This window comes from Oncorhynchus clarkii, chromosome 20, assembly GCF_045791955.1.
Source record: "Oncorhynchus clarkii lewisi isolate Uvic-CL-2024 chromosome 20, UVic_Ocla_1.0, whole genome shotgun sequence".
In the NCBI taxonomy this organism is placed as follows: domain Eukaryota; kingdom Metazoa; phylum Chordata; class Actinopteri; order Salmoniformes; family Salmonidae; genus Oncorhynchus; species Oncorhynchus clarkii.
In genome coordinates, this window is record NC_092166.1 from 15,150,875 (window position 1) to 15,174,238 (window position 23,364).

Below are 23,364 nucleotides of genomic sequence, written 5' to 3' on the forward strand. Positions count from 1 at the left end.
TTCAATATGGTAGATATTGCATCCATTGTCAGTGTATCAAGTTCACATGGTCACGTTAGTTTTTGGTTCACAATTGTATTTTTTATCATCATGATTTATTCAAACAGTAATGTGCAATTGATCAAAAATAAACCAACGTTATGAAGAGGCAACAACAGCAAGGAAATTCCCCTGTCTGCCATCCCCGTCAATGGCCTGCTTAGGGTCAGTGAAAATAATATTGAAATAATGGTATTTTTAATCTAGGCTACATTGCCGATTTTAAAAAAACAAGATGGTTTCCCGAAGCTGTTCGTTCTACATGTCGATTATTTATCACATGCGCTGCACACATGTAGCTAGGCCTATATATAATCTATCGGGCAGAGAGAGCACGCAGCTCTCAAACAGCTGGTTGTTGTGTAGAGCGAAGACCGACAGCGGTAGGAAAGATGTTCAGTAATTCAGTCATCATGGAATAACCTACCTTGAAAATCAAACATTTCATCTAGGCTCTTTTGTCCTTGACAAGTTATTGTAACGCTTGTCTTTGTCCTCCTCTGACTAGGAGTAAGAAATGCCAGACCAATGCGCAGCGTGGTAAGTGTCCATATTGTATTTAATACGAAAACTGAACACTTGGACAAAAACAAGAAAAGGACAAAAACGAACAGTCCTGAACGGGTGAAGCAAAACACAGAACAGAAAATAATCACCCACAACTCAAGGGTGAAAACAGGCTACCTAAGTACGGTTCTCAATCAGGGACAACGATTGACAGCTGCCCCTAATTGAGAACCATACCAGGCCAAACACAGAAATCCCAAATCATAGAAAAAAGAACATAGACTGCCCACCCCAACTCACGCCCTGACCATACTAAAACAAAGGTGCGGACTCTGGCCGCAAAACCTGAACCTATAGGGGCGGGTCTGGGTGGGCGTCTGTCTGCGGTGGTGGCTCTGGCGCTGGACGTGGATCCCGTCCACTATAGTCTTTGTCCGCCTCTTAACCCGCTTCCGTAGCCTCTTTAGAGCGGCGACGTGAAGGGCGACTCCGACAGCGGCGGAGTAACGGGCGATTTCGGCAGCTCAGGACAGACGGGAGACTTCGGCAGCTCAGGACAGATGGCAGACTCCGGGAGCTCAGGACAGATGGGAGACTCCGGCAGCTCAGGACAGACGGGAGACTCCGGCAGCTCAGGACAGACGGGAGACTCCGGCAGCTCAGGACAGACGGGAGACTCCGGCAGCTCCTGACTGACGGGCGGCTCCGGCAGCTCAGGACAGACGGGAGACTCCGACAGCTCAGGACAGATGGCAGACTCCGGCAGCTCAGGACAGACGGGAGACTCCGGCAGCTCAGGACAGATGGGACACTCCGGCAGCTCAGGACAGAAGGGAGACTCTGGCAGCTCAGGACAGACAGGAGACTCTGGCAGCTCAGGACAGATGGGAGACTCTGGCAGCTCAGGACAGACGGGAGACTCCGGCAGCTCAGGACAGACGGAAGACTCTGGCAGCTCAGGACAGGAGGGAGACTCTGGCAGCTCAGGACAGGAGGGAGACTCTGGCAGCGCTGGACAGGAGGGAGACTGGCAGCGCTGAACAGGCGAGAGCACCTGTAGGGAGGAGACGGAGAGACAGCCTGGTGCAGGGTGCTGCCACCGGAGGCCTGGTGCGTGGAGGAGGCACCGGATAGACCGGACCGTGGAGGCACACTGGAGGTCTCGAGCACCGAGCCTGTACAACCCTACCTGGCTGGATGCTCCCCATAGCCAGGCCAGTGCGGCGAGGTGGAATAGACGGGACTGGGCTGTGCTGGCGAACCGGGGACACCATGCGCAGGGCTGGTGCCATGTATCCCGGCCCGAGGAGACGCACTGGAGACCAGATGCGCTGAGCCAGCTTCACGGCACCTGGCTCGATGCCCACTCTAGCCCGGCCGATACGAGGCGCTGCTATGTAACGCAGCGGGCTATGCCTGCGCACCGGGGACACCGTGCGCCTCACGGCATAACACGGTGCCTGCCCTGTCCACCTCTCTCCACGGTAAGCACGGGGAGTTGGCTCAGGTCTCCTACCTGACTTAGCCACACTCTCCGTGTGCCCCCCTCGAAATGAATTTTTGGGGCTGCATCTTGTCCCAGACGCGCTGCCGTGCTGCCTCCTCATACCACCACCTCTCAGCTTTCATTGCCTCCAGCTCTGCCTTGGGGCGGTGATATTCCCCAGCCTGTGCCCAGGGTCCTTTGCCGTCTAAGATCTCCTCCCATGTCCAGGAGTCCGGAGATCGCTGCTGCCCGATACCACGCTGCTTGGTCCTTATGAATACTGAACACTTGAACAAAAACAATAAAACGGCAAAAATGAACAGTCCTGAACGGTGAAGCAAAACACAGAACAGAAAATAATCACCCACAACTCAAGGGTGAAAACAAAATTAATGTCAATGTCAATGCTTAATGCCATTGGGTAGGCCTATTAAAGAATGGGTTATTATTAAAGTAGTAATGCATACATTTTGGGGGGATTTTTTTATTTTATTCTATAGGCAATTACAACACTGACAGTACATATAAAATGTTGGTCCTAGCACCTGGGCCACCAGTAGAAATAGTTAGTGTACAGCCCCCAAGTCATTGTTATTTATAGGAAACAAATAAGTGTTCCTCAGTGGGAGATGAGCTGGCTGGGGCAAGCCTCTCCATCAGCTGGTCTAAAAAACAGACATAGGAGATGGATGGATAGTTTTCTATACTCTCTCTCTCTCTATCTCTCTGTGCCGTACACTGCTACTACCTCCCCCACACACCCACATAGAATATACACACATACAGTATATAGCGTACCTAGTGTATACACAAACAGGGTATACATACACACACAAACACACACAAAACACACACACACATAATAAAAGGTCTCGCAGCCTTGGGCAAGAAATAAAGCTGTAAATACAGCTAACTGCAATAATAAAGGAAATACCAACATGGGGTCTTAATCGGGCATTGGGCCACCACGAGCCACCAGAACGGCTTCAATGCTCCTTGTCATAGATTCTACAAGTGTCTGGAACTCTGAGGGATGCGACACAATTCTTCCACTAGAAATTCCATAATTTGGTGTTTTGTTGACGGTGGTGGAAAACGCTAGCAATGGTGGCCAAAATAATTGCCAAAATAAGGCCTGCCCAACATTTTTATACATGACCCTAAGCATGATGGGATGTTAATTGCTTAAATAACTCAGGAACCATGCTTGTGTGGAAGCACCTGCTTTCAATATACTTTGCATCCCTCAAGTGTTTCCATTATTTTAGCAGTTACCTGTAGTTACATACATAACCCTGCCCTCATACAGCCTTTTCCCAAGGCCTAGGAGCCATCAATGGTCCTGCTTCTCATTCTCCTGTGATTCCCTCTCACTCTCTGATGAAGGCCTAGGACCTGTCCATGGTCCTGCTTCTCATTCTCCTGTGATTCCCTCTCACTCTCTGCTGAAGGCCTAGGACCTGTCCATGTTCCTGCTTCTCATTCTCCTGTGATTCCCTCTCACTCTCTGCTGAAGGCCTAGGAGCCATCAATGGTCCTGCTTCTCATTCTCCTGTGATTCTCTCTCACTCCACTCTAAAGGCATAGCCCACAAAGCCTCCAAAACTCTATCCACCCTCCTCTTTGGTATCTATGCTTTGTGCTGTGAAGATGGATCACTCTCCAGCTCCATCCAAAGGAACTATATTTTACTTATGCCCGAGTCACTTTGATCGGCCTTTCCCTCAATACAGGAATCACATTGAAGTATTGTGTAACCGAATCAAAAGCCCCCGAGATCTAAAGTAGCAAATGTGCCAATTGATCAGAGCTGCACAGGCTCTTTTTTTATGGAGCCGCTGATATACAGTGGCACTTAATGTCCCTTAAAGGAGCAATCTGCAGTTGCCACATCCATTTTTTGGACTCATAGATTAATTATATATACACATTGATTCTTGAATAATATAACTTATAATTGCCTCATGAGCTTAGTTCAACTGTCCAACCCCATCAGAACCCAAAACACTATAGAAATGTTTTAAACTATCATTATGATCTCATGGAGGGTCTAGCTCTTTCTATGAATTGATAGTGGTTACATTTCTCCAGGCCCATAGCTTTTTCCCGAAACAGGGGTGGGGAATACACTTTGTTATTGTTTTAACTGCTGATTGCTGCTTCAACACCCGGAGATGGTCTTCCTGGGCCTCCCGCACCACCCACCACCCTGTAAAAGAGACAAAGGGAAGAATATGTAATATTGACCCATACTGGATCCCCCCACTAAATTTACAGCTCTCCAAAGGATGACACCTTTCTCTGGGCTTGGGTTTGTGTGGCATGTGGGAAGGGGTATGAGGAGTCTGGGGAGGCCTAAGGGGAGGTTGATGTAGGAGGCTGTTCTTTTACATCCACACTGCTGAGAGAGGTCCTTGCAGACCAGTGACTTTGGCAGCTTCACACACACTTGTCAGCCCCAGGGCTTTAATAAGCTGTCACATAAGCTGTGTGTGTGTGTGTGTGTGTGTGTGTGTGTGTGTGTGTGTGTGTGTGTGTGTGTGTGTGTGTGTGTGTGTGTGTGTGTGTGTGTGTGTGTGTGTGTGTGTGTGTGTGTGTGCGTGCGTGCGTGCGTGCGTGCGTGCGTGCGTGCGTGCGTGCGTGCGTGCGTGTAAGGTTCTATATATGTGTGTGCATGCTTCACTCACAGACCAGTACCACCCCCCTCTGTGAGGACATTAGGTTCTTACCAGAAGCATCAGTTACAGAGGCTAACACACATACCCTTAGCCCTCTAGAAACACTAGTAAGCCTGTATTGTACACTCACACACCTGCATGCATGCGTATACACACATACAGTGCAATCGGAAAGTATTCAAACTCCTTGACTTTTTCACATTTTGTTACATTACAGCCTTATTCTAAAAAAAATTTAATTGTTTTTTTCCCCTCATCAAACTACACACAATACCCCATAATGACAAAGCAACAACTGTTTTTTAGAAATATTTGCAAAAAACACTCACAAAAAACGGAAATATCACATTTACTTAAGTATTCAGACCCTTTACTCAGTACTTTGTTGAAGCACATTTGGCAGCGATTACAACCTCGAGTCTTCTTGGGTATGACGCTACAAGCTTGTCAAACCTGTATTTTGGGAGTTTCTCCCATTCTTCTCTGCATATCCTCTCAAGCTCTGTCAGGTTGGATGGAGTGCCAGGTTTACTCCAGGTGTGACGCTTGCCATTCAGCCCAAAAAGTGCAATCTTGGTTTCATCAGACCAAAGAATCTTGTTTCTCATGGTATGAGAGTCTTTACGTGCCTTTTGGAAAATTCCCATGTGTCTTTTACTGAGGAGTGGCTTCCGTCTGGCCACTCTACCGTAAAAGCCTGATTGGTAGAATGCTGCAGAGATGCTTGTCCTTCTGGAAGGTTCTCCCATCTCCACAGAGGAACTCTAGAGCTCTGTCAGAGGCCCTTCTCCCCCGATTGCTCATTTTGGCTGGGCGGCCAGCTCTAGGAAGAGTCTTGGTGGTTCCAAACTTCTTCCATTTAAGAATGAGTGAGGAAGAGCCAATTCTATGGAGTGAGTTGAGACAGAGAGGAAGAGGGGCTGGGGAAGAGACTGAATACTGATGTAAATAAGATATTTGAGTTTTTTATTTTTAATACATTTGAAAAGAATTCTAAAAACCTGTTTTCGCTTTCTCATAATGGGGTATTGTGTGTAGATTGATGAGGATTTATTTTATTTTATCCATTTTAGAATAAGTCCGTAACGTAACAAAATGTGGAATAAGTCAAGGTGTATGAATACTTTCCGAAGGCACTGTACACACCTATTCCTTTCTTCCTGCAAACTGCAGATAAGCTCCATCCCCCAACAGCCCTACCCATAATGGACATGACAGGCATTGTTTCCTCCCCTGATCTGTCATTTCTCCATCATTACTCTTGCTGTTGACATAGCTATTTACACTGCTCCCCTTCTCTCTCCCTTCCTCTTCGTCTTTGTTTCTCATATTTCCTACCCTTCCTCTGTCTCTTCCTCTCTCCTGTCTCATTTTATTTTTCTTTTAATCTATTTGTTGACTTTTATTCACTCTTGCCTTTCAAAATTAAAATAAGCTTTATTTGCATGATCCAAAGTTGCAAAATACATTACAATCGACAACGAAATCATAAATTTTCCCGCTTTCATCCGTGTTCTCTCATCCCTTAGTTTTCACATTCATATAGACGGGTTAGCAGACTACGTCACGAAAACGATGTGAGCGCTTCAATTGGGCAGAAAGCAGTGTGTTGTTTAGACTCTGGATGGCCAGATAGCTAGCAACAATGACAAGAAGCTGCCATGTGGTGAATCGTAAGTGGCTCATTTCAGCTAGTTTCGTCTTGTTCTTGACAACATGTCTTATTTTGAGGTGTTTTGACTGATTTCATGTCAATGCTAATATGGCAAAAAATTCGCTAGCTAGCTAACTAACAAATGTAGCGATGAATTTGGGAGACAACAAGTGCTCATTGTGAAAATGTATGTATGTTTTCAATAAACATTGGAGACTAAATATAGTTTACATGTTGTCAACAGGCTAAGCCAACCCAGTCTGTTCTGCCCCATAGTTACACAGGCGTCAGATTTGTTGCTAAACAACCAACCTGTCTTTACATTCCAGTTTCTATCCCCGGTCAGACTTTCTCATTGGTATTTCTCTACCAGCCTTGATAAAAACACATGCCACCTACATTCCCTCCAACGACCCATGCTGGTAGGCACACACACACACGTAAGTGTATTCATACACGTTTACAATACTGAAAATACACACACAAACACAGAGCGGAACAGAGTTCACACTTAGAGAGCCACAGAGAAAGGCTCTCGTTGAGCAAGAAGACCTGCACTGTTAAATAGCAATTTAGTATGCTGTGCTTAAACCAGCTTTTAATGGTGTCAACTGACAAATGTTACCACAGGCTAATCACATTGCCATATACAAATATCACAAACACACCATAAGATACAGATTGACTCACTTTAATAACAGCTGCATTATTCATAAGGTTGGATGCACCATGGAAACGGTTGACTTTACAACTTGCTCGTTAGTCAGTACTATCTATACAGTATCTTCAGAAAAAAAGTGTTCAGTGGTGTGGGCAGACAGACAGACAGCCTTTACCACAGCACCTTGGCTCAACCATCGTCAATCTCACATCAGTTAAAACAGGAGCGCAAAATACCACTGCCAATGTGTGTACAGAATGTGCCAACAAGTATTGGACATTTGAATGAAAAATAATTGAACTCTGTGCCCTGTGAAATGGTGCAGAGAGAGAGAGAGAGAGAGAGAGAGAGAGAGAGAGAGAGAGAGAGAGAGAGAGAGAGAGAGAGGATGAAGCACAGAGAAGGAAAGGGAGGGAGAGAGAGAAAGAGAAGCAGAGAGAGGGAGCGGGAGAGAGAGTAAGAAAGAGGAGGAGAAGAAAGAGAGAGGAAAGCGCAGAGAAAGAGCTGACCGAGCTGTTGCAGGAGTGAAAAAGCAACAGGGAGGCTGCAGGGTGTTTGAATGGACATGTTCGTACACAACAGCTTTTGCTTTCCTGTCACATCTTAAAGGGCACCCAGAGGAACTTGCGTGCGTGTGTATGACTATGCCTACATTACGAGAACATTTTTATATTTACTAAAACCTCCCACATGTCAACCGATGCTACAACAGATGGAGGTTGGTTTAGTGGCCTAATTCCTCACACATTTCACAATTTACTACACTTCACAAGTTAACACCCATGAGAAATGGGTGAAATCATTGTTCTTTTTTTACATTGAGTCAGCAACAGCCAACTTCAGAGGACAACTTTAGTATTATATTATAGTGGTCCGTTGTAGCTCAGTCGGTAGAGCATGGTACTTGTAATGCCAGGGTAGTGTGTTTGATTCCCAGGATCACCCATATGAATTGCGTGTTGATATAAATTACATTCAAACAGCTATTCTGGTGAGTGGTCTAAACAAGTTGCTTTGGATAAAAGCATCTGCTAGATGTCATAAGTCATTATTTAATAAGTTAAATGTTGATTTCCTCAAACTGAATCTGTAGGTCCCTGTGTTGGTGATGAACATCTGTTGCTGGGTAAGCCAGACTGCCAAGATCCCCTTCTTCTCGCCTAGCTCACTCCCAATGTCATGAACATTGCCAAGGATGCACACGAAGGTAACAACACCTGAGTCCATCTTGACTTTAACTTATTTTCCCTTTGGGAGCATAGAACATCACCATGGCAACTGAGTCCATCAGTGGTTTCAATATGAATCTCTGTTCATGTTGTCTGTCTAAAATGAAATAAGATCCGGCTTAGTTTCCCCGTTCTTTTCTCTCTTTCTTCCTCCTCCTCTTCCCTCTCGCATCTCTAATCCCTTCTCACACGTTCCTCTTTACTTCCTCCTCTGGGCACTCTGGGCATCCATGCTGGGAGAGGTGGTGAAGGATTTGTAGATTGGGGGATGGAGGGGAAGGTGCAGCAGCCAACCATTTTGTAATGACTGGAATTTCAGCAATATCAAGCTCAATGGTGGCTGTGGTCATGTTCTCATAGGAGGGGCAGATGGAGTCACTGCCACCAACACAGTGTCTGGAATGATGGGCCTGACAGCACTCCCTGGCCTGGCATCGGCAAGGGCAAGCGCACCACCTATGGAGGAATGTCTGGTAGGTAACACAAACACACATGAACACTTTGTCATGTGCTGTTACCTTACAGATACAGACAGCTAACGTGTGTGTGTGTGTGTGTGTGTGTGTGTGTGTGTGTGTGTGTGTGTGTGTGTGTGTGTGTGTGTGTGTGTGTGTGTGTGTGTGTGTGTGTGTGTGTGTGTGTGTGTGTGTGTGTGTGAGTGAGATCACACATTTTTGCTTTTGGCCAGGATTTGATGTCCAACTGACGTAAAACATAGGCAGCCCCTCTCGGTTATTAAAGGAAAGGAGAAGTATATTCTTGAGGGGTGTTGTATTTTTCTGGCCTGTGTCTTTTTTCAGTACCTAAGTAGGCCTGCTAGGAGAGGAATGAATCAATTGTATGAATGTAAAAAAAAAGGAATAGGCTACATTTTTTGTTGTAGGACATCGATAATGTTTCCACATGACATTATGCGCTTAATCATATCAGTTCATTTCCCTTGGATTTCAAACACTAACATAAAACATTTTGAGGTCACTTAGAAATGTTCTTGTTTTTGAAAGAAAAGCAATTTTTTTGTCAATTAAAATAACATCAAATTGATCAGGAATACAGCGTAGACTTTGTTAATGTTGTAATTGACTATTGTAGCTGGAAACGACTGATCTTTAATCGAAACGGACATTTTGAGCCTATAATCGAACCCACAAATGCTGATGCTCCAGATACTCAACTAGTCTAAAAAAGGCCAGTTTTATTGCTTCTTTAATCACTACAACAGTTTTCAGCTGTGCTAACATAATTGCAAAAGGGTTTTCTAATGATCAATTAGCCTTCTAAAATGATAAACTTGGATTAGCTAACATAACTTGCCATTAGAACACAGGAGTGATGGTTGCTGATAATGGGCCTCTGTACACCTATGTAGATGCCATTAAAAATCAGCTGTTTCCAGCTACAATAGTAATTTACAACATTAACAATGTCTACACTGTATTTCTGATCAATTTGATGTTATTTTAATGGACAAAAAAATGTGCTTTTCTTTCAAAAACAAGGATATTTCTAAGTGACCCCAAACATTTGAACAGTAGTGTATATTGCAAGCACACTCAGTACAAGCATTCCATGTGTAGTGTACTTTGACGACGTAAAAGCGCAAATCTTTTTCAATTCGGCGGTCACAGCGTACCTCTGTACCTCTGCATTCTTATTTCAACTTCCATCCAGACTTTTCTACAGAACACAAATTAATCATTCCAACATAAAGACGGAGACTTTACATGTTCTGTGGCAGACTTTAGGAGACTTTACGTGTTCTGTCGGAGACTTTATGTGTTCTGTAGGAGACTTTAGGAGACTTTACGTGTTCTGTAGGAGACTTTAGGAGACTTTATGTGTTCTGTAGGAGACTTTAGGAGACTTTATGTGTTCTGTCGGAGACTTTATGTGTTCTGTAGGAGACTTTATGTGTTCTGTCGGAGACTTTATGTGTTCTGTAGAAGACTTTAGGAGACTTTACGTGTTCTGTCGGAGACTTTATGTGTTCTGTAGGAGACTTTAGGAGACTTTACGTGTTCTGTCGGAGACTTTAGGAGACTTTACGTGTTCTGTCGGAGACTTTGTGTTCTGTAGGAGACTTTAGGAGACTTTACGTGTTCTGTCAGAGACTTTATGTGTTCTGTAGGAGACTTTAGGAGACTTTACGTGTTCTGTCGGAGACTTTAGGAGACTTTACGTGTTCTGTCTGAGACTTTAGGAGACTTTACGTGTTCTGTCGGAGACTTTAGCCAGAAAGAGGTGGAGGGGAGGAAATGTAGGAGGAGAAGAAAAATAGAAGCGCCTGAGAAACAGGGTGGAGAGAAAGAGCCATGAATATGCATACGATTAACCATCCATGGAAGATATGCAAAAATATATGCTTTGATTCAATTCATCATCCCAATTTCAGAGGCTGGCATTAGTTAATGAGGATCATTTAGCATGGGTGGAGACAGAAGGTGCTGTCTTTATCTGTCAACCTATTGTGTCTGTGTGTGTGTGTGTGTGTGTGTGTGTGTGTGTGTGTGTGTGTGTGTGTGTGTGTGTGTGTGTGTGTGTGTGTGTGTGTGTGTGTGTGTGTGTGTGTGTGTCTGTGTCTGTGTGTGTGTGTGTGTGTGTGTGTGTGTGTGTGTGTCCATACTTATTTGTGTGCTCTTTCACGCGTATGTGTGTGTGAGCCCCTCTGGCCAGATGAATGTGGACAAGGCTGTACTGTGATCAATGAGCGAGAGCTTAGTGGGGGAACCAGGTTAAATGTAATGTGAAAAATGCCTCCATCTGTCTGTCTGATCACAGAGCACAGCCAACCCCATCCTGCAGGGACTCCTGACAGCCAGTTAGAGACGAGAGATAGAGGGAGCTGGATTGGACCACATTGGGGAGTGTGGTAAGGGGGAACGGTGTGTGTGTGCGTGTGTATGTGTGAGTGTGCGTGTATGACCACATGGGTGGGCAAGAGGTAGCGATTGGATGATTGTCAGTATGTTTTCTTCATATATAACACTGTATTTATTTCGGTTCTGGAGAGATTGAGGAACAGAAAAACTCTGACATATACACAACTACGAATCTGAATTTATCTCATCTTCTGTAAGAAATCAGGTCTGAGAATGCTGAGATCCCTCTCCACAGGTAATGCGATGCATGTGGTGCCCGCCATTGGCAGGGCCATGTCTGGGTTCCTAATCCCAGTAACTGGGAGGATTGACTCAGCCGATACAGGCCTACAGTTCCTCCATGCTGGAGCTTCTGTTATACAGGTAAACAGAGACATAAACAAAAAAATGCACAACCTGTTTGTGCTGTTGTTAACTTGTGCTATACTGTAGTTAACTTGTGCTATACTGTAGTTAACTTGTGCTACACTGTAGTTCACTTGTGTTATACTGTAGTTAACTTGTGCTATACTGTAGTTAACTTGTGTTATACTGTAGTTAACTTGTGCTATACTGTAGTTAACTTGTGTTATACTGTAGTTAACTTGTGCTATACTGCGGTTAACTTGTGCTATACTGCAGTTAACTTGTGTTATACTGTAGTTAGGTTGTGTGATATGACCGTGTGAGATGACAAATTATGACAATTGATAAAATGCACAAACTTCTGACTAAATGTCTAGGTGTGTGTCAGTACATGTATTTTCAGTATAGTCACACTGAGAACCTAAGTGTATGTCTATTTCATGCGATTTGATATTTAACCACACACAGGGACAGGGAACTGAGGGCTAAGGATCTATTGGAAACAGCTTAGAGTGGAACATTCATGCTAACATCTGTGTCTTTTGTCTGATATTCAACACTGATCCATTTTTAATAAGAGCTTGCATTCTATATGATTATTAATGTATTTGCCATCATCAGTAACATCAGGAATTTTCTCCAGGATTTTCCTTCTTCTCTCTCTCTCTCTCTCTCTCTCTCTCTCTCTCTCTCTCTCTCTCTATCTCTCTCTCTCTCTCTCTCTCTCTCTCTCTCTCTCTCTCTCTCTCTCTCTCTCTCTCTCTCTCTCTCTCTCTCTCTCTCTCTCTCTCTCTCTCTCTCTCTCTCTCTCTCTCTCTCTCTCTCTATCTCTCTCTCTCTCTCTCTCTCTCTCTCTCTCTCTCTCTCTCTATCTCTCTCTCTCTCTCTCTCTACATGTTATTTTCTATGGTGGAGGGTTAATGAAATATTTGTTTTAGCGGTATCCACAGTTTTTTTCAAAGTTAGGGTGGAAGAGGACAGAGTAACTTTCCTGGGGTTCGGAAGGTGTGGTGTACGCGATGGCTTCTCAGCCTAGCGCGGAGGAGACGCTGTCGATACGGCATGGATTCAGGTGTGTTCCTAAGAATGGAGTTAAGGTGGAGGAGGTTCTGCTTGCGGTCGGTGAACAGGCCCGGAGCTGACAGCCAGTCAAGCAGAGGGGTCTAAGTACACGTTGAGAGAATTGACAAGGTTCCTGAATGAGACCAAGGGGAAAAAAGTTAATCTTGAGGCTTTTTTTTTCTGATCCGAGAAAGTTTGTAAGATCAGTACAACATGCTATGAAAAATGAGGGGCATGGTGTCCTCTCACCCAGGAAACGGTTTAGGTTAAGGAAGTGGGTCACAACAGTGCGTAAAGGTTTACCTTCAGACACGGTTTAGATGTATATTTTCTTTCTGACACTGGGGATTTTTGAGCTTTGCTTTTGGTCTCTTTCTTTGCTGGCTTTTCTCCCACTTCTTATGGAAACTCTTCGGGTAGGCTCGCTTAATATAAATGGCGCCAGAGATGCGGGAAAGAGGAGTGTGTTGGGTGAATATGTAAAACAAAAAAAAGTGCAGGTGTTGTTTCTGCAGGAGACGCATAGTGTTGTGGTGAAATAAGTCGATTGGGAACTCTGGTGGAAAGGGGCAAGTGTGTTGAGCCATGGGACAAATGTTAGTGCAGGGGTGGCAGTCCTTTTTGCACCGGGGCTGTCTGTAAAACTTTGCTCCTCAAAGGAGGTGTGTAAAGGTAGGCTGCTTGTTGTTAAAGCAGAAATTAACAACATGGGTTGTCTTTATAAATGTGTATGCACCTAACACAGGGAGAGAAAGAGGGGTTCTATTTGGGAGTCTTAGACAGGAACTCTCACAGGTAGCGCCTGAGGAGACGCTGGTAGTCGGAGGGGACTGGAACTGTACAATGGATTTTACAAAATACAGAAATGGGGAAGAGCCTCATTCAGTGTCAGTGGGAGTGTTAAGGGACATCATTAATCAGTTCGACCTAGTGGATGTTTGGAGAACTAAACACAAGACAGTATACATGGGTGAAGGTTTTTGGGGCTAGGGTGAGTGCAGCCCGACTTGATCGGTTTCTAGGAATCGGAGCAATAGGCTGCTGGGCGCTACCATTCTCCCGGTGGGGTTTTCGAATCATCACATAACCATGGCTCGGCTGTCTATTTCACCAGGGCCCCGGCAGGCATCTTATTGAAAGTTCAATGTAAAGCTCTTACAAGATGCCACTTTTTGCTGAGGTTTCCAGGCCTTTTGGGAAAGGTGGGGGCAGCGAAGAGAGGATTATGAGTCTCTGAGTCAGTGGTGGGATGTGGGGAAAGTCCAAATTCGGCTTTTCTGTCAACAGTACACAGCTCTCTCATCCTCAGAGGCTAGGAGAGTATTGGGGGAACTAGAGCGTTGTATTAGTGAGATAGAGGTAGAGATGGTGGGGCAAGGCAATGTAGGCCTCCAGGCTAATTTAGCCGAAATGCGTAGGGACCTGGGCAGTTTTTTCGAGGTTAAAGCAAAGGGAGCACTTGTAAGAGCTAGGTTCTCCATGCTCAAGGAGATGGATGCTCCCAGCTCCTTCTTCTTTGGTTTGGAAAGACAGAGTGGTGAAGCCAAGGGTATGCATTGTCTACGGCTGTCTGATGGGCGGGTGACATCTGTGGTGGGGGAGATGCGGGAGCGGACTGTGGAGTTTTATACTGAATTGTATAGGGCAGAAGTGTGTGATCCTATGTGTGCTCAAGTCTTGTTCGCAGGACTCCCTAAGCTCTCTCTGGCACAGGAACTGGCAGAGGCCGTAACCCAGATGTCCCCCGGTCGTGCACCGGGGGTCGATGGACTCCCGATGGACTCCCAGTGGAGTTTTATAAAAAATTCTGGGGAATAATTGGACAGGATTTATTTTGCGTGTTGCTGGCTGTCCTCAACCCCCCCGCCGGTCTGCTCGCAGACCTGCAACGCAAGCTGGTGGACTTCTTCTGGTCGGGCCATCACTGGCTGAGGACGGCAGTGTTGTACATGACCGTTCACGAAGGAGGACAGGTCCTGGTGGAACTGGAGAGCAGGATGGCTGCTTTCAGGCTACCATGCTGATGTTGGCTGGAGGGAATCAGCATGTGCTCTGCTGAGGAGAGCTGGCGGATTATGGTTGGACCGGCAGCTGTTCCTCATGAAGCTGGAGAGGCTGAGTACAGCAGGTCTCTCAGATTTTTACTCTGCAATGCTGAGGGCCTGGCAGCTTCTAAGGCCCATACAAGAAGGGGGTGTGGAGCCTGGGCTATGGGTGTGGGAGGAGCCTATCTTCCACAACCCAGCCATCCCTTTGAGATTGGTTCAGTCGGCCACCATGCAGAGGCAACTGATGGCAGGGGGTTTACAAAGGCTGGGTGACCTGAGACTGCTGGGAGAGGAGGGGTGGAAAACCCCAGAAGTCTTGGCACAACAAACAGGAATAACGTCTCTTAGGCTGCTGGAGAGATTCCTGGAGGAGGTCCAGGAGGCACTGTCTGAGCCGGTAAGAGGGATGTTTGAGCGGCCACAGGGAGAGAGGCCACCAATGTTTCCACCACTGCAGGTGACGGCAGAGACTGGAGACTGGCAAGGGGGTCTGGAGGACTTGTTAAATTTTAACACTCCGTGCCTGGGGGAGTTTGAGGATGTGGGAGGTAAAGCCCTCTACAACCTCTGCGTTAAGGTTAGGAACATTAGGAGCCTAACAGGAGTGGCAGTGGCAGGGGGTATGTGGGGTGGAGAGGGGACCTCCAGGGGAGGGTTCTTCATGGAGCCCTGGCCACTAACAGCTGGTTGGCACAGGTTGAACCGGGAATCGGGCAGGGGTGTCTTTTCTGTAAAGAAAAATAAATGAAAGAAACTGTGATTCATGTGTTTTCTGTGTGCACCAGGTTAATGCCTTTAATGTCTCTGTTGGAATGTCTGTGTGAGAGGTTGGGGGTGGTTTTTACTGTTGAGATGTTCATAATGGGATACAGGTATTCGAGCAAGGAGAAAGGCAAATGTGTTTTGTTGAACTTTCTGTTTGCTCAGGCAAAGTTAGCTATTTGGCTAACAAGGAGGAACAGGGTCAAAGGTGTGGGGGGTAACAGACTCTTTACTATTGTTTAATGGGATGGTCTCTGCACACCTTAGGGTTGAGTTTGAGTTCTATAAAATATAAAATGTGTAGAGATGTTTGAGGAGATGTGGTGTGTTGGGGGGGCTGTCTGTATAGCGGGGAAGATGTTTTGGATATACAGTTGTAGGAGTGGGTATTGTGATGTTGGTTTGGATCATGTGGTAGATAGAAAGGTGAGTATGGTAAATGTGTGCAGTACAGGATATATTTTTGTTTTTGTATTTTTAAGGGGGGGGGGGGGGGTGAGTTTTAAATGAAATGAGTTTGTTTAAGTAAAGAAAGACCAAAAGTTTTTTTCTAAAGCTCTCTCCTCTCCTCTCCTCTTCTCTCTCTCCCTTCCACCTTTCCCAACACCAAAACATTATCTTCTTTCACTCAAAGCTTTGTCACCTAATAAGGAATTTACCCAACGTGTGTATACCCCCGGCTGCTATGGCAACAGATTGACAGTAACAAGCTTCATGTAAATCCTAATATAATACACTGAACAAATTGCTAGAGCAAATAAACCTATTATCTCAGCAGGGGATCCCAGCCTCAGAAATCTGTTTATAAATAAATAAATGCAACATTGTCGTTATGCCACTAAATAATGTAGCATAAATAGCTGAGAGCCTCGGTGACAGAAAATAAAATGCTTAGCCTATTAGGGAAAGATGACAGAAAATAAAATGCTTTGCCTATTAGGGAAAGATGGCAGGTGTGGAAGGTACATGTTGGGTCGATGTTTGAGTCACCAATGAGGATATCAAGGGCCTTTTCTCAATTGGATTTGCTCCACTGTGTCCTCTCACCTCCATCCTCTCTCGCCTCCTTTTGAAAAAGGTCAAAGGTAAGCTTTTTATTTTATTCTACCTTTGTTTAACCAGGTAGGCCAGTTGAGAACAAGTTCTCATTTACAACTGCGACCTGGCCAAGATAAAGCAAAGCAGTGTGACAAAAACAACAACACAGTTACACATGAACAAGCGTAGAGTCAATAACACAATAAAACAATCTATGTACAGTGTGTGCAAATGTAGAAGAGTAGGGAGGTAAGGATATAAATAGGCCATAGAGGTGAAATATTTACAACTTAGCATTAACACTGGAGTGATAGATGTGCAGATGATGATGTGCAAGTGGAGATACTGATGTGCAAAAGAGCAAGAGGGTAAGTAATATTATCGGGATAAGGTAGTTGGGTGTGCTATTTACAGATTGGCTGTGTACAGGTACAGTGATCGGTAAGCTGCTCTGACAGCTGATGTTTAAAGTTAAAGAGGGAGATATAAGTCTCCAGCTTCAGTGATTTTTGCAATTCGTTCCAGTCATTGGCAGCAAAGAACTGGAAGGAAAGGCAGCCAAAGGAAGTGTTGGCTTTGGAGATGACCAGTGAAATATACCTGCTGGAGTGCGTGCTACGGGTGGGTGTTGCTATGGTGACCAGTGAGCTGAGATAACATGGGGCTTTATCTAGCAAAGACTTATAGATGACCTGGAGCCAGTGGGTTTGGCAATGAATATGTAGTGAGGGCCAGCTAACGAGAGCATACAGGTCGCAGTGGTGGGTAGTGTATGGAGCTTTGGTGACAAAACGGATGGCACTCTGATAGACTACATCCAATTTGCTTAGTAGAGTGTTGGAGGCTATTTTGTAAATGACGTCGTCGAAGTAAATGATCGGTAGGATAGTCAGTTTTACGAGGGTATGTTTGGCAGCATGAATGAAGGAGGCTTTTTTTGCGAAATAGAAAGCTGATTTAATTTTGGATTTGAGATGCTTAATGTGAGTGTGGAAGGAGAGTTTACAGTCTAACCAGACACCTTGGTGTTTGTAGTTGTCCACATATTCTAAGTCAGAACAGTCCAGAGTAGTGATGCAAGTCGGGCGGGAGGGTGCAGGCAGCAATCGGTTGAAATGCATGCACTTAGTTTTACTTGCATTTAAAAGCAGTTGGAGGCCATGGAAGGAGTGTTGTATGGCGTTGAAGCTCGTTTGGAGGTTCGTTAGCACAGTGTCCAAAGAAGGGCCAGATGTATACAGAATGGTGTCGTCTGCATAGAGGTAGATCAGAGAATCGCCAAGAGCAAGAGCGACATCAATGATAAATACAGAGAAAAGAGTCAGCCTGAGAATTGAATCCTGTGGCACCCCATAGAGACTGCCAGAGGTCCGGACAACAGGCCCTCCGATTTGACACACTGACCTCTATCTGAGAAGTAGTTGATGAGTCTGCCGATAACAATGCAGTGATTGACAGAGTCAAAAGCCTTGGCCAGGTCGATGAAGACAGCTGCACAGTACTGTTTTTTATCGATGGCGGTTAAGATATCCTTTAGGACCTTGAGCGTGGCTGAGGTGCACCAATGACCAGCTCGGAAACCAGATTGCATAGTGGAGAAGATACGGTGGGAGTCGAAATGGTCGGTGATCTGTTTAACTTGGCTTTCGAAGATTTTAGAAAGGCAGGGCAGGATGGAAATAGGTCTGTCACAGTTTGGGTCTAGAGTGTCTCCCCCTTTGAAGAGGGGGATGACCATGGCAGCTTTCCAATCTTTGGGGATCTCAGACGATATGGAAGAGAGGTAGAGCAGGCTAGTAATAGGGGTTGCAACAATTTCTGCGGATAATTTTAGAAAGAGAGGGTCCAGATTGTCTAGCCCAGCTGATTTGTAGGGATCCAGATTTTGCAGCTCTTTCAGAACATCAGCTGTATAGATTTTGGTGAAGGAGAAGCAGGGGGGCTTGGGAAAGTTGCTGCAGGGGGTGCAGAGATGTTTGCCGGGGTAGGGGTAGCCAGGTGGAAAGCATGGCCAGCCGTAGAAAAATGCTTATTGAAACTATCGATTATCGTATATTTATTGGTGGTGACAGTGTTTCCTATCCTCAGTGCTGTGGGCAGCTGGGAGGAGGTGCTCTTATTTTCCATGGACTTTACAGTGTCCCAAAACTTTTGGGAATTAGTGCAACAGGATGTAAATTTCTGTTAGAAAAAGCAAGCCTTAGCTTTCCTAACTGACTGAGTATATTGGTTCCTGACTTCCCTGAAAAGTTGCATTTCGCGGGGGGTATTCGATGCTAATGCAGTACGCCACTGGATGTTTTGGTGCTGGTCAAGGGCAATCAATTCTGCGGTGAACTAAGGGCTATATCTGTTCTTAATTCTACATTGTTTGAATGGGGCATGCTTATTTAAGCTGGTGAAAAAATCACTTTTGAAGAGCAACCAGGCATCCTCTACTGACGGTATGAGGTCAATATCCTTCCAGGATACCCGGGCCAGGTTGATTAGAAAGGTCTGCTCACTGAAGTGTTTTAGGGAGTGTTTGACAGTGATGAGGGGTGGTCGTTTGACCGTTGACCCATTACGGAGACACGGAGGCAATGAGGCAGTGATCACTGAGATCCTGGTGGAAGACAGCAGATGTGTATTTAGAGAGCAAGTTGGTCAGGATGATATCTAAGAGGGTGCCCATGGTTACAGATTTAGGGTTGTACCTGGTAGGTTCCTTGATAATTTGTGTGAAATTGAGGGCAACTAGCTTAGATTGTAGGACGGCCGGGGTGTTAAGCATATCCCAGTTTAGGTCACCTAACAGTACAAACTCTGAAGATAGATGAGGGACAATCAATTCATATATGTTGTTCAATGGACAGCTGGGGGCTGAATGCGGTCTATAACAAGCGGCAACGGTGAGAGACCACATCAATTTTCGGGTCACGGAGGAGAGAGGAAGGAGGAGAGAGGGTGGAGGGCAGCCTTTTCCCAAATGAGAAAATGCCCATTTGTCACGTCTCCTCCCGCTCCTCCTCTCTGGTGCTTGTTGTTGCCAGTTTACTCATTATTACGCACACCTGTCAGCATCGTTACGCGCACCTGCGCCTCATGAGCCTCACCTGGACTCAATCACCTTCCTGATGACCTCCCCTATATCTGTCTGGTTCTTTCCTCGGGCGTTTTGATTTCTGTTTATATGATTCATGTCTGTACACTACTCGTGTTTTTTGTTTTGTTCCATGTTTGTTTATTTATTAAATTCACTCCCTGTACCTGTTTCCTGGTTATTAGCATACACATTACACCATGTGTGTCACCTATGAGAGGGTTGGTTATGAGAGCAAGCAACAGTGTTTTTTTCCCTTCTCTCTGTGTGTTTGATGGCATAAGCATCTACCACTGCTGTATGCCATCACTAAATGGTTACTTACCATACAGAATACATTTCAATAAACCCCCTTCTGTAACTTCCCAGATGTATCTGAATATGTGGTTAACTACCTGTAGTAGGGTCAATTATTTTTTCCCATACTTTGACTTTTTAGTGTCTTAATTTCCACAAGGCCAGAGGTGCTCCCCTCATGCATTAAAGTGTAAAAGGAAACAGTGTAGGGAGGGATGTGGTTTTGACACATTAGGCCACTGCAGCACTGTGTGTCTTCTGCTACATCTTAGAAATATACAGTAGCCTGCTAGTGACAGACACATCGCTTAGGACCCTATTCAGATAAGTTGACCGTAAGTCCATGTTGTCTACTTATCTGAAGTCTGAATGTGTGTGTGGTTGGCATTGGCCATGTGTGGGCATAACGGCACTATAGTGTCTTCTAGCTGTACGTCCATGTGTGTATGAATAAAACAACACAACTGTACAACACAACGACAGATCTGCAGTGCTGTTCAAAACCAGGACTTCACCCTGATATAGGACTACTACCTGGGTCTGAATGCTCTGCTCTACCTGAAGAGCATCGAGAAGCTGACTGCTTCATATACATGCACGCAAGCGCACACACACACACACATTGCATATGGAAAGTTTTCAGGCCCCTTGTCGTTTCCCAGATTTTGTTACGTTACAGCCTTGTTCTAAAATATATTAAATAAACTGTTTTCCTCATCAATCGACACAATAACCCATAATGCCCTTATCTCAGCTCGCTGGTCACCATAGCAGCACCCACCTGTAGCACGCGCTCCAGCAGGTATATCTCTCTGGTCACCCCCAAAACCAATTCTTCCTTTGGCCGCCTCTCCTTCCAGTTCTCTGCTGCCAATGACTGGAACGAACTACACAAATCTCAAACTGGAAACACTTATCTCCCTCACTAGCTTTAAGCACCAGCTGTCAGAGCAGCTCACAGATTACTGCACCTGTACATAGCCCATCTATAATTTAGCCCAAACAACTACCTCTTCCCCTACTGTATTTATTTATTTAGCTCCTTTGCACCCCGTTATTTATATCTCTACCTTGTACATTCTTCCACTGCAAATCTACCATTCCAGTGTTTTACTTGCTATATTGTATTTCTTTTGCCACCATTACCTTTTTTTTGCCTTTACCTCCCTTATCTCACCTCATTTGCTCACATTGTATATTGACTTATTTTTCTACTGTATTATTGACTGTATGTTTGTTTTACTCCATATGTAGCTGTGTTGTTGTGTGTGTCGAACTGCTTTGCTTTATCTTGGCCAGGTGGCAATTGTAAATGAGAACTTGTTCTCAACTTGCCTACCTAGTTAAATAAAAGGTGAAATAAAATAAATAAATAAAAATGACAAAGCGAAAACAGGTTTAGAGATTTTTGTACATTTATTACAAATCAAAAACAAACACCTTATTTACATAAGTATTCAGACCCTTTGCTATGAGACTCAAAATTGAGCTCCGGTGCATCCTGTTTCCATTGATCATCCTTCAGATGATTTTACAACTTGGAGTGCACCTGTGGTAAATTCAATTGATTGGACATGATTTGGAAAGGCACACAACTCTCTATATAAAGGTCCCACAGTTGAGAGTGCAGGTCAGAGCAAAAACCAAGCCATCAGGTCGAAGGAATTGTCTGTAGAGCTCCGAGACAGGATTGTGTCGAGGCACAGGAAGGGTACCAAAAAATGTCTGCAGATTTGAAGGTCCCCAAGAACACAGTGGCCTCCATCATTCTTAAATGGAAGATCCAACGGATCCCAGATGTGCAGAATGGGATTGAGATCCGGGCCCTTCGCTGGCCATGGCAGAACACTGACATTCCTGTCTTGCAGGAAATCATGCACAGAATGAGCAGTATAGCTGGCGGCATTGTCATGCTGGAGGGTCATGTCAGGATGAGCCTGCAGGAAGGGTACTACATGAGAGAGGAGGATGTCTTCCCTGATTGCCTGCAATGACAACAAGCTCAGTCCGATGATGCTGTGACACACCGCCCCAGACCATGATGGACCCTCCAAATCGATCCCGCTCCAGAGTACAGGCCTCGGTGTAACGCTCATTCCTTCGACGATAAACGCAAATCCGACCATCACCCCTGGTGAGACAAAACCGTGACTCATCAGTGAAGAGCACTTTTTGCCAGTCCTGCCTGGTCCAGCGATGGTGGGTTTGTGCCCATAGGCTACGTTGTTGCCGGTGATGTCTGGTAAGAACCTGCCTTACAACAGGCCTACAAGCCCTCAGTCCAGCCTCTCTCAGCTTGTTGCGGACAGTGTGAGCACTGATGGAGGGATTGTGCGTTCCTGGTGTAACCCTGGCAGTTGCTGTTGCCATCCTGTACCTGTCCCGCAGGTGTGATGTTCGGATGTACCGATCCTGTGCAGGTGTTGTTACACGTGGTCTGCCACTGCGAGGACAATCAGCTGTCCATCCTGTCTCCCTGTAGCACTGTCTTAGGCGTCTCACAGTACGGACATTGCAATTTATTGCCCTGGACACATCGGCAGTCCTCATGCCTCCTTGTATCATGCCTAAGGCACATTCATGCAGATGAACAGGGACCCTGGGCATCTTTCTTTTGGCGTTTTTCAGAGTCAGTAGGAAGGCCTCTTTAGTGTCCTAAGTTTTCATAACTGTGACCTTAATTGCCTGCCGTCTGTAAGTTGTTAGTTACTTAACGACTGTTCCACAGGTGCATGTTCATTCATTTTTTATTGTTCCTTTGAACAAGCATGGGAAACAGTGTTTTAAACCTTTACAATGAAGAGCTGTGAAGTTATTTGGATTTTTACAAATTATATTTGAAAGACATGGTCCTGAAAAAAGGGACGTTTCTTTTTTTGCTGAGTTTATTTGAAACTTCACAGTAAAATTTGTTTATGACTTATAGGAGTGGGGAAAAAATGTGCTTGTGCATTGATAAGCACACCAAGCACACCAAAGACAGCATTAACAATAAGTAATAAAATAAAGACGACACTTCAACAAGCCTATTTTACACCATAGCCTGCTGAATTTGCAAGATAACAGCAAAAACTATTGGGTTTTGGCACAAATGAAAATGTGGCATTGACTCATGGATTGATGTTTCAGTATTGTCTCTAAGAAGAGTGCGGTGTTCGACTAGCCACATGCAACATGTACGCGCAGTAAAACTTCTGCTGGAGTTAGCGACAGGCTGAAAAGCAATATCCGAGTCCTTCGACCAATTTGGTGCCTTTTGAGAAGTGTAACTTTGTCAAAAAAAACATTTGATTTCACCTAATTTTAACATTGTCATAACGGGCACATGTTCAACTTCATAAAAATACATGTTTTCCCATCTCAAGAGTTTAAATAAAATAAAATAAAAAAACACCACAAAATTGTCAAAAATAGTAGAACCAGCTCACCTGCTTTTATGATTTGACTATTACGTGTTCAATGTTCAAATTTGAAAAAAAAATATTTTAAAAGGAATAGTTTCTCCATATTAAAGCAAGAGCTCAGTTCACGTAACAGGGTTGAACTTACTTTGAGGGACAAACGTAAATGAATCACTAATCACATTAAAGATATGAT

At 44.9% G+C, this 23,364-nt stretch overlaps 1 pseudogene; it reads left to right on the plus strand.

Annotated features, from left to right (window-relative positions):
- LOC139376890 (dihydropyrimidine dehydrogenase [NADP(+)]-like) overlaps positions 1-22,930 on the plus strand; it is a 192,698-nt pseudogene extending 169,768 nt beyond the window's left edge.
- Positions 22,931-23,364: the final 434 nt, after the last annotated feature.